Source organism: Phyllobates terribilis, unplaced genomic scaffold (genome assembly GCF_046119375.1).
Source record: "Phyllobates terribilis strain yellow unplaced genomic scaffold, ASM4611937v1 Scaffold_9__5_contigs__length_417890890, whole genome shotgun sequence".
NCBI lineage: Eukaryota > Metazoa > Chordata > Amphibia > Anura > Dendrobatidae > Phyllobates > Phyllobates terribilis.
In genome coordinates, this window is record NW_027362769.1 from 180,459,719 (window position 1) to 180,477,330 (window position 17,612).

Genomic DNA, 17,612 nt, shown 5'->3' on the forward strand with positions numbered 1-17,612 from the left:
AAAGGAAAGGTACAGACATAAAGAAAAACAGGTAACAGGCTAGGAGAGTGTTCAGACAGGAACTGAGTGTTCAGACAGGAACTGACACTGCAGCGAGATACAGGAGCGAGTCTGGGTATGGGGCCCCCAGAAGGTGGAACGAACAGGCTAGGAGCGTGTTCAGACTGGCCTGGAAATACAGCCTCCAGGAAGGCAGACAGACAACAGGCTAGGAGATAGTTCAGACAGGCCTGGGAATACAGCCCCCAGGTTGGCGGACAGGCAAGAACAGAACAGGACCTGGCACATTCAGAGTCAAGAAGCACACTGAATGTTAGAGTTGCTCAAGCATCAGCTTCCAGGTGGAGCTGGTTTAAATATCCAGTGACAGACAGCAATAGGCTGAGGACGCATTAGGGGTGTGCCCACAGCAGCTACAAGAACAAGGAAGTAACCAGGCCGCCTCCCCAAGCAGTCAGAACAGAGACAAACAGACAGCATGGATAGAAGCAAGGCTAGCAGACTGGACTGAAGATCAAGTTTGCGATCTTGCATAGTGAGAGATGGTGCACCTTGCAAGCCCGCCACCAGGCATGTTACAGTACCCCCCCCTTACGCCCCATCTTCTTCAAGCCTGCAAGAGTGTTCCGCAGAGAATTGGGAGGCCAATCCTTCTCTTCAAGAGGATTACCTCTTCTGTCCTCTAGAGGAAACGAAACTGGTCTCATCATCTTGGTAACTAGGATGCTTCCTCCCATCAAGCCATCCTCAGCAACGGATGAAGTGGGTGAAGTACCAGGTACAGGTTGTAAGAAAGTCTCTGTCCATTTGTTATCAGGTAGCACCCCGGAGGATTCAGGAGACAACTGGAGGTCCTCCGCCTGGTTGGAGGGGTACAGAGACTCGGGGGTAACCACTTCTTCGGGGTACACTTGGTCAAGCTCACTGGACGAAGTGAGCGAGGTATCAGGTACAGGGTGTAGGAAAGTCTCACTCCGATTGTTATCAAGTAGCACCCCGGAGGGTTCAGGAGACAACTGGAGGTCCTCCGCCTGGTTGGAGGAGAGCAGAGACTCGGGGGTAACCATAGCTTCGGAGTACACTTGGTCAAACTCACTGGATGAAGCGGGCGAGGTATTAGGTACAGGGTGTAGGAAAGTCTCTCTCCATTTGTTATCAGGTAGCACCCCGGAGTATTCAGGAGGCAACTGGAGGTCCTCCGCCTGGTTGGAGGGGTGCAGAGACTTGGGGGTATCCACCGCCTCAATGGACGAAAGGCCAGATTTATTAGAGATGGTGGGTCCATGCTTTGGGACCATCCTCAAACTGGTTTCAGAGATGACATGTCTGTGAGGCGGGACGGTACCTGAAGCCAGATCATTAGTACAATCGTCGAGACTGTGTGTGGACATTGCCTCCGCTTCTCTTCCTTCGGAGACTTCAGCGCACAGCGAGTCAGCGACTAGCAGATCTGGTGAAGAAGAAGAAGACATTGCTGACTGTCCTGAAGATATGGGGACTGGGCACCCCTTGTACCTTAACAGCCCCCCAAGATACACCATGCAAGGTCTCCAGACCTGAGCGGGCACTAGATCTCTCGGCTCTGGACGACTTGTGGGTAAACCAGTCAGCACCTGAAAGGAAAGCTTCTCCAAGTGTGATGCTCCAATCTGGAGCTTAATTTGTGCAGACATCTTTTGACTGTTTCTGAGTAGGGCTCGTCCTTCTTCTGACAATGCCCAAACCGGCTTCTGGATTTTTCGGACGGGAATCAGACACTGACGCTTCAAAGCTTTAAGCCCGAAACTTCCGATTAATCCGAGGCTTTTACTTGCCACGGAGACAGTCATGGTCATCTGTGGAGAGGAAACACTAACGCCCAGGACAGCCTCTCCTACAGGCCTAATGTCTTGGGATTCTCCAACCTTCACTTGACAAAGACCGTCAGGGGGTCCCAAACAACCGCAGCGGGACTGCAATCCGATTTCGTGACCGAGTTCCGGCCTCTGCTTTGCCTGCCGAACATGGTCAACCTTCATGGATTCCGTGCGGGTAGCTGCCTCTACAGGCTGGGGAACAGGAGGTCTTTGGGAGGACAGAACCTGGCGTGATGGCTTGCCTCTACGCCTTGCACGTCTGGACTGCCTCTTGAAGTTGGGAAGAGAAGTATTCTGTGGAGCGTAGTCATCCTGTGAGGATTCTGGGTGGGCAGCAGTCTCTTCAGGCTGGAGAACTGGTGAGTTACCCACACACATTACCCATCGGGGCTGCTCCGGGATATTGGGAAGGGAAGCTTTAGCAGAGGCTTCAGGATTGGGGTCATCGAAGACCATTAGAAAGGCCACCAGGAAGGCCTGCAGGTCAAGGACGATAGGATCCCATGCTTCCCATAGGGGGGTGATCCATTTCAAGGCATCACCCGCTAGGTAGGATATCATAAATGCCACTTTAGCCCAATCGGTAGGAAAATAGAGAGGGTAGAACTTGAAATGCAGCATGCATTGCTCCACAAATGCACGGCTTTGTTTAGGATCCCCATAGTACCGTGGCGGATCCGCAGGAACAAGTGCTGATAGATCCATTTGGGCTGGTGCATAAATCGCCTGGGCCATAGCTAGAGAAAAAAAATATATATATTTTTTATTTTTTTATTTTTAATGCACGTATTCGCTGGACACGGATTCAAAATGTCTCTGACAGCGAAGGGCCATGGGGCTCAACGGGAACCATGGCCTGAGCAAACTGTTATGCACACGCCCGGACTGACTGGCGTGTGCGTGATTAGTGATCCCACTGTGCCATGAACCGGAGAGTGACTGGAGGGGCGTAACTAAGTATCAACCCGATCCGACCCAGGTCGCACGACGGCTACGATGCCGTGCACCAGGGAGGAACCGAGCAGAGGGACCAGGTGCGACTCCAGGTCAGACCCCGGACACGGCTGTTGACCCACATCGAGGAATACAGGAACAGGCAGGTTAGCACACAGGCTGGGTAGGGTCCAGTACAGACTGGGAGACGGGTTCAGAGCCGCAGATGCGGTAATCAAGCAGAGCAAAGCGAAACCGCAGGTGCGGTGGACAGGGCTGAGCAGAGCGAAACCGCGAAGCGGTAAACAGGGCTGATCAGAGCAAAGCCGCAGGTGCGGTGGACAGGGCTGAGCAGAGCGAAACCGCGGTGCGGTGGACAGGGCTGAGCAGAGCGAAACCGCAGGTGCAGTGGACAGGGCTGAGCAGAGCGAAACCGCAGGTGCGGTGGACAGGGCTGAGCAGAGTGAAACCATAGGTGCGGTGGACAGGGCTGAGCAGAGCGAAACTGCAGGTGCGGTGGACAAGGCCGAGCAGAGCGAAACCGCAGGTGTGGTGGACAAGGCCGAGCATAGTGAAACTGCAAGTGCGGTGGACAGGGCTGAGCAGAGCGAAACCACAGATGCGATGGACAAGGCTGAGCAGAGCGAATCCGCAGATGCGGTGGACAATGCTGAGAAGAGTGAAACCGCAGATGCGGTGGACAAAGCTGAGCAGAGCGAAACCGCAGATGCGGTGGACAAGGCTGAGCGGGCAGGAACCGCCAGAGCGGTAAGTAAGGCAGAGCAGAGATAAACCGCCTGGGCGGTAAGCAAGGCAGAGCAAGGGGAAAACCGCCAAAGCGGTGAGAAAAGACAGCAGAGGGGACAGGGCTCTGTTCACACGGAACAGACTGGAAGGGAAAGGCAGAAACAGATACACACAAGGTACTTGCAAAGAAGTAGCAAGTGGACTCCAAACTCACAAACGGAAGTACAGCGACAACGAGTAGGAGTTAAGTGCAGGTTCAGACTCTGCAGAAAAAGGAAAGGTACAGACATAAAGAAAAACAGGTAACAGGCTAGGAGAGTGTTCAGACAGGAACCGAGTGTTCAGACAGGAACTGACACTGCAGCGAGATACAGGAGCGAGTCTGGGTATGCGGCCCCCAGAAAGCGGATGAACAGGCTAGGAGCGTGTTCAGACAGGCCTGGGAATACAGCCCCCAGGTTGGCGGACAGGCAAGAACAGAACAGGACCTGGCACATTCAGAGTCAAGAAGCACACTGAATGTTAGAGTTGCTCAGGCATCAGCTTCCAGGTGGAGCTGGTTTAAATATCCAGTGACAGACAGCAATAGGCTGAGGATGCATTAGGGGTGTGCCCACAGCAGGTACAAGAACCAGGAAGTAACCGGGCCGCCGCCCTAACCAGTCAGAACAGAGACAGACAGCATGAATAGAAGCAAGGCTAGCAGACTGGACTGAAGATCAAGTTTGCGATCTTGCATAGTGAGAGATGGTGCACCATGCAAGCCCGCCACCAGGTATGTTACACACCTATTCTATCGAGTTATGAAACAAATAAATACAATGACGATAACACCTTCAGTTGTGAGTTTCCTGTAATTCACTATTTATTGTGATTATTTGTACATAAAATGTTCTGAAAATGGAAACTGAGTAACAGCGACAGTCCGGCAGCATCTTACTTCTAATGGACATGATTTTTTCAAAAACTTATCGTGTTGAGAAGTCAAAATCTAGAATGTAATTTTTTTCTGTTTTATCACAGAAACAATTCAGTACAAGGTAAACGTCTCGTCGACAGACCAAAAGCTGAACAATTAGCGAACTCCGCATAGATCCGGGCTCGTTTGCTTTTCGAGTGTTGACATTGGCACGCTCCGTTCTGCACATTCACTAAGTGATCTCCAGTTCTCACCTTCCAGTTCTGACACAATTACCCACTTTTCGGCGCTGAATTATCACCTCTTGTACAAACACGAGCTGTGCGCGGAGTATAATTAGGAGAGATCGTCTGTACGGCTTGTTCAGAGGTATCGCTTCATGCTGCTTCATCAGCTAATTGGTGTTTTCGGAGGAACGTGGTGTTTTATCACAGCCGGATCGCGGGAAGAATTTTATATTCTCAGAAATTAAATTGGATTGATGCAGATTGGAGAATGATGCTGGAATAAAGCTCATAATTGCAGACTAGGTGACACCTGAGCCGACCTAAAGCGCTTCATATTGTAACACTTTACAGACCCGAAAATGATTCACAATTTCTCTTTGCCGATTCTTCCTCCTCTTGGTGGTCTATCTACGATCCATGAATTATGCATTGTCCTACAGTTATGAAATGGGGCCCACCGGTAGAAGTGATGGCATATTGCCTATGGCGTAACTTCAACCTCTTGGGCCCCAAGAAAAAAATCTCCAAGAGATTTAACAATATTGCTCTTTTTATATCGGCCAAAGGGGCTTTTGTCGCCCCCAAGGCTCCAGGGCCCGGGTTCTGAATCCCTGCACCTATTATAGTTACACGCCTGTATATTGCATGGACAGATCATCATCTCCTGACCGGTTCCAGCTGCCCGGACCCCCACAAACCTTCAGAATGACGCGGCCATGTTACTACTTTAGCATTGCAGCCCCTTCATAGTTTCCCTTGCAAAGTGCGGTTCCTGTCTACCAGCAATGCAAATTATCACTTTTTTCATGTTTCCTGATACATTTCCATGGGTAAGAAAATGATGCCCGAACTTTTGCATTGGACTATTTTCCTTTTTGTAATTTTTAAAATGTAAAAGATGAAAATATATATATTTTCTGCCTAAAATACAACTTTCATGACGCTCCCCACTGTTCCATCTATATTGTATGACTGTCCCCACAGCCTCATATATATATATATATATATATATATATATATATATATATATATATATATATATATATATATATATATATATATATATACAGTACAGACCAAAAGTTTGGACACACCTTCTCATTTAAAGATTTTTCTGTATTTTCATGACTTTGAAAATTGTACATTCACACTGAAGGCATCAAAACTATGAATTACCACATGTGGAATTATATACTTAACAAAAAAGTGTGAAACAACTGACAATATGTCTTATATTCTAGGTTCTTCAAAGTAGCCACCTTTTGCTTTGATGACTGCTTTGCACACTCTTGGCATTCTCTTGATGAGCTTCAAGAGGTAGTCACCGGAAATGGTCTTCCAACAATCTTGAAGGAGTTCCCAGAGATGCTTAGCACTTGTTGGCCCTTTTGCCTTCACTCTGCGGTCCAGCTCACCCCAAACCATCTCTATATGGTTCAGGTCTGGTGACTGTGGAGGCCAGGTCATCTGGCGTAGCCCCCCATCACTCCCCTTCTTGGTCAAATAGCCCTTACACAGCCTGGAGGTGTGTTTGGGGTCATTGTCCTGTTGAAAAATAAATGCAGTGGTTTCCTAGCAGCTATTTTACCATGAAGGCCTGCTGCACAAAGTCTCCTCTTAACAGTTTTTGTAGAGATGTGTCTGCTGCTAGAACTCTGTGTGGCATTGACCTGGTCTCTAATCTGAGCTGCTGTTAACCTGCGATTTCTGAGGCTGGTGACTCGGATAAACTTATCCTCAGAAGCAGAGGTGACTCTTGGTCTTCCTTTTCCTGGAGCGGTCCTCATGTGAGCCAGTTTCTTTGTAGCAACGAGCCCAATGTAAGTCTATGGGAAACTCGAGCATTTTTCAGGCGGCTCCCCCCCGACGGTCTGCAGAGGGCCAAAAAAATGCCCAAATCGATGGGAACAGTGCTCAAATGACATGGGAACAGCATGAGGAAGACCCCTGGAAGCATTTCTGACTCCCAGGTCACTGCTGTCAACAACGTTGTCAGAGTATTACGCCACTTATACGGACTCACAATAAAACATACAAAAACAAAAACAAAATGGTTTTTCCTGGGAAATATGTTAAGGAACATCCTTTCCAGGGTAATGACTTGTATATAAGGCAAAATAAATAACCAAAAACAAAAATACTCCTCCACACCTTAGGCTATGTTCACACGTAGTGTTTTTGATGCGTTTTTGCACTTTTGCATTGCTTTCAACCAAGACAAATGCATTCACTGGGAAATGTCATTTTAACATTTTACAACCTTATCTGGCCATGTGGTGTGTGACACATCATCAGATACATGCATACAGTGCTGAAAAGACATGGGAACAACATGGGGAAGACCTCTGAAAGCATCTCTGACTCCCAGGTCACTGCCTAAAAGTGTGCCCATCATAAGTGATTCTTGGCGCATGCGAAGATGCCTCCCGCCATGCACCTGTCGTTGCAGACTTGCAACAATCACCGTCCATGTCCTTGTCCCACTGCAGCGTTCAGTTGTCCCTACCCCATTCCTTGGAATGCAAGCGCAAGTATGCAGCCAGCCACCCACCCACCCACAGGCTGCAATACTATACTGCCAAATTTTTGACAGCTGCTTGCACTTGAAATGTGGCCTTTTAGGCTCGTGGAGGCAAAAGCTTTTCACAACCTCATGCCGGCAGCGGCCGGTTGTCCATACTCGGTTCCCAGCCGCCACTATATTTCCTGGTATCGTATCCGCCTTCCACAAGCACGGGTCCCACAACATTACCCGTGCCCTCCCCAGTGCACTTACTGGGAAGGACCGCCTAACCACAAACACGTGGACAGGTGAATGTGGCCAGGGACGGTACGGAGCCAGTCCACAACTTTTTTTTGCTGAGAGTTGTATTTAGCTCGGTGAAAGGACTGGCATAGAGAGAAACCCTATCTACCCTGCGTGTCATTTCTCCCAGGAAGTCCTCTAAAGCTGCTTGCACTTGAAATGTAGCCTGAACATTACTGCTGGTACTTTTCTGTGGGAATTTGCTTACCTCCTACCAGCCTGAAATATTTCAAGCAAACTATGGTACGACGCCATGGTATTAGCACTGCCCCCAATACCAGTAGCGAAGCCATCCCCAATTTCCTTCTCAGGCATTTTATTTGGTAGACTGAGTGGCTGCCCAAATACATTTTCTCACAAAGGAGCTGAAGATAGAGTGGCAGCAGGTGCAAGTTTCTCCAGCCTGTTAGATATTAGAGGGTGAACGGCAGCGCATTGGATCAGTGGTTTGCACTGAAGCCTTGCAGCGCTGGGATCCTGGGTTCAAATCCCAGCAAGGACAACATCTGCAAGGACTTTGTATGTTCTCCCCGTGTTTGTGTGTGTTTCCTCCTCAGAACAAATAGAGTGTCCGAGAACCTTCCCACATACTTTTCTTAGCAAGGATTGCTTCTTGGCAGGGTTGGACGGTCCCACCTGAGAATCCTCTGGTGTGCCCTGGCTTCTACCTCAGGAGAGTTCATGATAGCGCTAACTTTGCAGCTGCTATGGGGCTCTTGAGCGGGTGAGAAAGGTGAGCCCTCAGAATCAAATCCTGTGGTGGGCACAATGTTTTTCAATCTGAAACAGCTTCAAAGTGGGAGTTGCATTTCACCACAGCCATATTCTTTAGCTCGGTGAAAGGACTGGCATAGAGGGAAACTGTATCTACCCCGGCTGTCATTTCTCCGTCACCAGGTTCCGCCCATTGTCACACACGACCATGCCTGGCTGTATGTTCAGCGGTGAGAGCCACAGATCAGGCTGCTGTGTTACAGCTTTCAACAGCTCTGCAGCGCTGGGCGGTTTGTCAATTAAGCATTAAGCATGTTATCTTCAGCACAGCCTGTTACCGCTTGGCCAAGTCAGTGCTGCAGTGCTGTCAGCTTGTGACTGATGTGGTCATTTCGGAGATGGAGGAGGAGGTGCATGAGCTGAACAATGTAATTTCATTGAGGTTAAATTGGTGACGCTGTTTTTTATACTAAAGAAAGATCCTATTGTTTTGTTTTTTTTACGTTATTTTTTAAGACAAATGCATTTGTAGCACCCTGAGGATTCGGCTGCTACAGGGGTATTGCACCTCAGCCAGAGGTGTGATATTCCACTCCCGGGTAAGGATGGAGTGTGGAACTGAGCTCAGTTAGCTGCATGCACTACACACATCCCATTTCCGGGGAACAGACCGATGGTACTCCCACTAGAGAAATGTGCAGGTACGACAGTGTCTGTTCCTGGCTGGAGTGGGAGGGGGGTGGAACATCCCAGTAGTGTAGGGGCAGATAGGGGGAGCAGTCTGGGTAAAGCTAGGAGCTCATTGGGTGCTGGTCACCTGAGCTCACACATAGAGGGAGTATATAAGGTGGGAACCATCTTAGATCAGGGTCAGTCAGTCTGTCAGTCTTTTGTCAGAGTAGAGTCAGAGGAAGAGAGCAGAGGAGAAGAGCAGCTCCAAGGCCACGAGAGAGAGAGAGGAGAAAGAAAGACCCAGAGGGGGAGAAAGAAGGAACTCCAAGAGCCCAAATTAGACCAGAGGGTGAAGAGTTGGCAACAGGGTACCGGATCCCAAGCTGGCAGAGGCTACAGCACACCTTAGCCAGGAACCGGAGGTCGTGGGCAGGATCGATCTGCCACGATCACCCACTAAATCCACCCGGAAGGCAGACCAGGAATAGGGTCAGGGAACCCAGAGACAAGGGTTTACCACCAAGAGGCCCGAGGGAGCCGGACATAGGTGGATCCCTGGTGGGGAAGGCCAGAGAAGAGGACAAGACAGAAAGGGAGCTCAGGACCACGCTCCAGAATCACCTGGGGGTTGGCTGAGTCCAGGACCTGGTGGACGCAGCACGGCTCGGGTGGTCACTCAAGGCCGGAGTGACCAGAACAACTGCAGTAAGTAAACAAACCCTGAACTGCACAGCCCGACTCTGAGTCTCATTTCCATCCCCGCTGCACCACCACAACCCCCATCCTCTGCAACTGACCCCCTGAGGCTATACCCCTCCCGTTGGGGGTTATACTACCTGAGCTGCACATACATCACCAGCCTCAGCGGACCCTGCTGCAGCGGCGGCCGTATTGACCGCAAATCAACGGGTGGCGTAGTCGACACAAAAGAACATCTAGTAACATCATAAGGACTGCCACACACTGAGCTTGACACCCTGGGCACGGACCGGGTCACAGCCACTCGGAGACTACAACCCCCATCTGATCCGGCTCCGGGTATCCCTAACAGCACTGGCCCAGGGGGCGCGTCAACTTTGGCGTAGTCGGCAGGATCACGTGCCCGCAACAACCGGGTACTGCGTGCCTGAAGAAAAGTTCATCGTTACCTTAAAAAGAAGTCTCCTGCCGGTTCCGGAGGGTCCCCGCCATCGGGCCCCATCACAGGTCGTTTCCCGCCGGTTGTCCGCCATTTGCAGCTTTTTCCCGCCATCCATGGAGTTTCCCGCCACTGGGAGACGATTCCCGCCATTTCCGAAGATTTCCCGCCTTGGAAGAGCGGACGCCATTATGGGCGTGCCAGAGGGTGGCAAGAGGCCACCTCCCATCGTGGGCCAGGTCGAAGAATGGCGCAAAAAGCGGAAACCGCGCCCACCAACAGAGACTGTGATGCTGGAAGTGTCCATCAGCGTGAGAGAACTGCCCCTGGAACTGACAATCACTAAGTTGCCCCGGGACCACCCTCAATGTGGGCGGAGACAGAAGAAGAGAACAAAGATGGGTGTCGCCTGGAGCAGTCTGGAGAGAGCGCACCCGGAGACAAGACGTCTGGAAGAGAGTCCAGAGAGAGCCTACCCGGAGATGGAGGGAGAGTCAGGCAGCACCGACCCAGTGGTCAGGAGCCTGTTGCAGGTCGCCACTCCAGAAGGCCTGCTGGAGATCCTAGCACAGCTCCCCCGAGACCGGGAGTGTGCACAGACTGCGCTGGAGGGCCTCGCACGGAGGATGGCCCGGGTGCAGCGAGAGACGTTGGCGGAGTGGAGCCGAGAGATGGCCCAGCGGACCGAAACCCGACAGCGGAGCACGCCACCCGAGACGAGGAGACAGACCGCCTCTGAGGATGGTGCAGGAGGAACGAAGGCAGGAGACGGCGCCGAGAAGGGAGCTGAACGGACGGAGGCAGGTAAAGGGGACGTCTCTACCCCGAGCCGGGAAACCGCGTGCCTGCCCCAGCTCCCCGTCGCAGAGCCCGAAATTCCCCCTGCCGTGCCCGTCGCTGCATCGTCACCGCCGCAGACTAGGCCTCAACCGGAAACCGCGGCCGCGACCCCTGTGACGTCACACGCCTCGACCTCGAGCGTGGCCAAGCAGGAAAAACCACCGGCCTGGTCGCAAGGCCAGGAACACCCGGGCGCCGCCGTCTTTACGGTGCCCTTCACCTTCAGGGTGCCCCAAGCCTGGTCGCAAGGCCTGGTCAACCCGGGCGCCGCTACCATCAACGCGCCCTCAACATCTAGAGTGCCGCACCTGGGTGAAAATCTATTTGCCCAGCATACGTGCCCGGATGGGCAGCCCTTTATATGGCCACCGGAGTTTTACCATCCCCGACTCCGGAAAGAGAGACCCCTAGAGGAGCCCCCGATTCCGGCTCCGAAGCCTGGAAAGAGGACCTCGCCCCCGCTGGAGGAGGCACAGTTCGAGTGGGACCCCACCGGAGAAGACCTCATGGGGTTCACTCAGGAGACTCGGGCGGCCGCAGCGGAGCGTGCAGAGTGCTGCCGCCAGCAGCTCGAGGTCTTCGAGAGGGAGCGGAGAGAGAGGCGGGTCCGGGAACAGCAAATGCAGATAAGGAGTGTGGAGCAGAAGAGCCGGACCAGGAGGAAACCCCGTGCAGCTCATGGTCCCCGTGCCACCGGGACTGTGATAAAATTCAATATGCAGCACGGATGGGGCTTTATCAGAGACCATCAGACCCCCGGCGACGTCTTTGTAACCCGCAGAGACGTAGAAAGCCATCTGCCGGAGGGACACAGAGGTCGTGACCTGTACGTAGGGGACGAGGTCACCTTCACCCGGCACAAGTGTGCCAAAGGACCCTACGCCCTCCATGTGCATCGCCTGACGGAGGAGGAGCTGCGGTGTGAGGAGGAGCAAGAGGACCCGGACGGGTCTGAAGAATCTAAAGAAAGAGCAGGAGGACGCCGTCGTTGAAGTACGGTAGAGAGAGACTGTATAAAGTTACCCGTCAGGGTATAAGAACTGTTCTAGTTAAAATATAGTCCCCGTTGGGACCAGCCAAGAGTGAACTGTTAACCCCGTGTGTCCCTATTCCCACTGACCGAGGACTGAGAGCGGTCAATCCTCCCTAATACCTGGCCGAGGACTGAGAGCGGCCATATCCCCTTGTATATAGTTGCGCTTCCTAAAGCGCCCCCTACTGGTTTTATAGGAAACTGTTGTTTTTACTACAAGAGACTGTCGCACTTTACCCGGTCACAAGTTGCACCGTGACCGGAGGAACCAGAAACAAGAATGTTTATATGAAAAGTTTATTGCTGTTGATGATGTTTTATATGTTTTCTATGTTTATGTTTATGAAAAAAAAAAAATGTATGTTTGTGGATGTTTATATCTTACAGCCCGAGGACGTGCTGTGATTTACCAGGGGGGAATGTAGCACCCTGAGGATTCGGCTGCTACAGGGGTATTGCACCTCAGCCAGAGGTGTGATATTCCACTCCCGGGTAAGGATGGAGTGTGGAACTGAGCTCAGTTAGCTGCATGCACTACACACATCCCATTTCCGGGGAACAGACCGATGGTACTCCCACTAGAGAAATGTGCAGGTACGACAGTGTCTGTTCCTGGCTGGAGTGGGAGGGGGGTGGAACATCCCAGTAGTGTAGGGGCAGATAGGGGGAGCAGTCTGGGTAAAGCTAGGGGCTCATTGGGTGCTGGTCACCTGAGCTCACACATAGATGGAGTATATAAGGTGGGAACCATCTTAGATCAGGGTCAGTCAGTCTGTCAGTCTTTTGTCAGAGTAGAGTCAGAGGAAGAGAGCAGAGGAGAAGAGCAGCTCCAAGGCCACGAGAGAGAGAGAGGAGAAAGAAAGACCCAGAGGGGGAGAAAGAAGGAACTCCAAGAGCCCAAATTAGACCAGAGTGTGAAGAGTTGGCAACAGGGTACCGGATCCCAAGCTGGCAGAGGCTACAGCACACCTTAGCCAGGAACCGGAGGTCGTGGGCAGGATCGATCTGCCACGATCACCCACTAAATCCACCCGGAAGGCAGACCAGGAATAGGGTCAGGGAACCCAGAGACAAGGGTTTACCACCAAGAGGCCCGAGGGAGCCGGACATAGGTGGATCCCTGGTGGGGAAGGCCAGAGAAGAGGACAAGACAGAAAGGGAGCTCAGGACCACGCTCCAGAATCACCTGGGGGTTGGCCGAGTCCAGGACCTGGTGGACGCAGCACGGCTCGGGTGGTCACTCAAGGCCGGAGTGACCAGAACAACTGCAGTAAGTAAACAAACCCTGAACTGCACAGCCCGACTCTGAGTCTCATTTCCATCCCCGCTGCACCACCACAACCCCCATCCTCTGCAACTGACCCCCTGAGGCTATACCCCTCCCGTTGGGGGTTATACTACCTGAGCTGCACATACATCACCAGCCTCAGCGGACCCTGCTGCAGCGGCGGCCGTATTGACCGCAAATCAACGGGTGGCGTAGTCGACACAAAAGAACATCTAGTAACATCATAAGGACTGCCACACACTGAGCTTGACACCCTGGGCACGGACCGGGTCACAGCCACTCGGAGACTACAACCCCCATCTGATCCGGCTCCGGGTATCCCTAACAGCACTGGCCCAGGGGGCGCGTCACATTCACAGGGAAATGTCATTTTAACATTTTACAACCTTATCTGGCAATGTGGTGTGTGACACATCATCAGACACATCCTGTTTTATTTATGATGGAGGGACTCTGAAAGTCATAAAGCCTATTTTTACAGGGACATCAGACGGCCCTTACTATTCTTAAAAGGCCAGCAGTCGGCCCTAGCTATTGTTAGAGAGCCATCAGCCGGCTATGCTTTGTTGTTCCCATTATTAACAAGTGGGTCTCCTATACTGTTATTGCGCATCCAGTGACTGCAAGGGCTGCCAAAAATTTGGATGCAACCCAATACCCCTTTGAAGAGACATAGAGGAGGGTCTCAGTAAAAAAAATTTTTCCCATTATAAAGGAGCGGGTCTCCTATAGTGGTAATGCCCATGCTGTGACTGCAAGGGCTGCCAAAATTTGGGAAAAACCCCACTAAGAATTTAAAGACACATGGAGCAGGGCCACAGTAACAAGTACGACATGTTCCCATTAGAAAGGAGAGAGTCTGCTATACAGTTATAGACAGGGCCGGCTCCAGGTTTTTCTGGGCCCCGGGCGAAAGAGTCTCAGTGGCCCCTTTAACACATACCACGATTCATGATGCACAGATACCGCAGAGAAATATATATATATATATAGTACAATGCAAAGATTTCACTTCTTACATTACATGAGTGATATCTACTGTAAATTCCACAATAGCTCAGAAACCGGTGAATCGCTCCACACAGAATAGTGGCCCCCATATAAGGCTCCATACGGAATACTGGCCCCCATATAACGCTTCATACGGAATACTGGCCCCCATATAAGGCCCCATAAGGAATACTGGCCCCCATATAAGGCCCCATACGGAATACTGGCCCCCATATAAGGCCCCATACGGAATACTGGCCCCCATATAAGGCTCCATGCGGAATACTGACCCCCATATAAGGTTCCATGCGGAATACTGACCCCCATATAAGGCTCCATGCGGAATACTGGCCCCCATATAAGGCTCCATACGGAATACTGGCCCCCATATAAGGCTCCATACGGAATACTGGCCCCCATATAAGGCTCCATACGGAATACTGGCCCCCATATAAGGCTCCATACGGAATACTGGCCCCCATATAAGGCTCCATATGGAATACTGGCCCCCATATAAGGCTCCATATGGAATACTGGCCCCCATATAAGGCTCCATGCGGAATACTGACCCCCATATAAGGCTCCATGCGGAATACTGACCCCCATATAAGGCTCCATGCGGAATACTGGCCCCCATATAAGGCTCCATATGGAATACTGGCCCCCATATAAGGCTCCATACGGAATACTGGCCCCCATACGGAATACTGGCCCCCATATAAGGCTCCATACGGAATACTGGCCCCCATATAAGGCTCCATACGGAATACTGGCCCCCATATAAGGCTCCATACGGAATACTGGCCCCCATATAAGGCTCCATACGGAATACTGGCCCCCATACGGAATACTGGCCCCCATATAACGCTCCATACAGGATACCGGTCCCCATATAATGCCCCATACAGGCTGTCCCCCCCTTATAATGCTCCATGCAGGCTGTTACCCCCCACATAATGCCCCATACAGGCTGTTACCCCCCACATAATGCCCCATACAGGCTGCCCCCCCCCTTTATAATGCCCCATGCAGGCTGTTCCCCATCTTATAATGCCCTATGCAGGCTGTCACCCCTCCTCTTTATAATGCCCCATGCAGGATGTCCCCCCCTCTCTTTATAATGCCCCATGCAGGATGCCCCCCGCCCTTCTCTTTATACTGCCCCATGCCTCCATACATTAAAAAAAAAAAATCAAATACTCACCTCCCTTCTCCTCACCTGCTACCTGCTACCTGCTGCCTGCTGCCTGCTGCCCGCTGCCCGCTGCCCGCTGCCTGCTGCCCGCTGCTCGGGTCCGAACTCCAGCGTTGTCGGCGTCTTCCCACTCAGCGCTCCCTGTGACGGCTCAGGGGAGGGCGCGGTGTAAAGACGTCACCGCGCCCTCTGACCTGAGACGTCACAGGGAGCGCAGAGCAGGAAGACAGCTGATCTGCGGAGGCACGGGGAGAGGTAAGTATCCGCCTGCCGGGGCCCTGAGCAAGCGGCGGAGAAGGGCGGGCGCTGACACCGCTCTCCTCCGCCCATAGCCCAGCGGGGTGCGCGACCGCCAGTGGGCCCCTCTGCCTGCTCAGGGCCCCGGCATTTGCCCGGGTGCGCCGGGTGCTGACGCCGGCCCTGGTTATAGAGTATGCAGTGAGTCCAACGGCTGACCAGTTTTAGGAAAAACCCCACTAAGAATTTAAAGACACACAGAGCAGGGCCACAGTAACAACAAATTCCCATTAGAAAGGAGAGAGTCTTCCATAGTGTTGGCCTATGCAGTGAATGCAAGGGCTGCCAAAAATTTGGAGGCACTTCAATGCCCCTTGGAAGAGACGTGGAGGAGGGCCTCATAAAAAAATGTTCCCATTAGAAAGGAGCGGACCTCCTATACTTGTAATGCCCATGCACTAAGTGTATGGGCTGACAAACATTTACCCCTGGGGGTATACATGAACATACTGTATAAAATTTTTTTTTACGGGCATCATAAACACCCTTTAAAAAAATTATGTGGGTGTTGCATCACGGACCACGGTCACCCTGGTGATATGGTGGTGGTGGATGAGGAGAAGGAGGACAAGAGCAAACAGCCAAAATCAGGAAGCGTATACCCATGTGTGGGTGTGAAGAGGTGCACGGGAAGACACCTCCCAAGAAAAGACACTGGATTTGAGTTTATGTTACGCTGCTATCATTCGGTGGTGTTGAGAAGTCTGGCCCAATCCAGCCCTTGTTCTTTTTTATAAGAGTCAGCCTGTCAGCATTTTCAGTTGACAGGCGGATGCGCTTATCAGTTATAATTCCACCAGCGGCACTAAAAACCCCCTCTGATAAAACGCTGGCGGCAGTGCAGGCCAGGACCTCCGAGGCGTAGAGAGCCAGTTCATTCCACGTATCCAGCTTGGATACCCAATAATTATAAGGCACAGAGGAATCACGGATGACGTTGGTACGGTCGGCAAGGTACTCCCTGAGCATCTTCCCAAACTTTGCACTCCTTGTGAGAGTACCCCGCGCCTCAGGGCCTGTGCTATGGGAGGGTCTGAGAGAACTCTTCCAGAACTTTGACAGTGTTCCCCTGCTTCTGCTGGATTGAAGTTGTGTCTCTCTCGCCTGTACTCCTTGGTGTGCCCTCTGCCGCCAGCATTTTCAGATGGGAATTTCTTTAATAGTTCCGCAACAAGGGCCTTCTGGTACTGCCCCATTTTTGTAGACCTGTCCACCTCAGGAATAAGAGATAGAAAGTTCTCCTTGTAGCGTGGGTCTAGAAGTGTCACCAGCCAGTAATGACTGTCACCCAAAATTTTCAGAACGCGAGGGTCATGGGAAAGGCAGCATAACATAAACTCAGCCATGCGTGCTAGACTACTAACAGGCAAGACTTCCGTGTCCTCACCAAGAGGATGACTGACCATGCTCTCCTCCTCCTCCTCTCTGTCTTCTGGCCATCCACGCTGAACAGGAGGTATGAAAGCAGTGCAGGAAGTACCGTCTATAGTGCATGAAACTAGCTCCTATCCTTCCTCCTCCTCTTCCTCATTGTCACCCAATCCACGTTGGGATGAGATGAGGCTGGGCTGTGTGTAATCACCCTGTAGGGTTCATTGCTCCATCTCATTGTGCTCCACCTGCAATGCATCCTCTTTGATTGTGAGTAGAGAGCGTTTCAGAAGACAGAGAAGCGGGATAGTGACGCTAATTATGGCGTCATCGCCGCTCACCATCTTGGTGGAGTCCTCAAAGCTTTGGAGGATGGTACATATGTCTGACATCCATGTCCACTCCTGAGGTCCTGAACTGAATACTGACGGCCTTGTTGATGCTGGTACTCAACTCATACTCTGGCCGCAATGCCTCCTCTTTAATTCTCTGCAGAGAGCGCTGCAAAAGACAGACAAGTGGAATGCTGACGCTAATGATGGCGTCATCGCCACTCACCATCTTGGTGGACTCCTCAAAGTTTGTC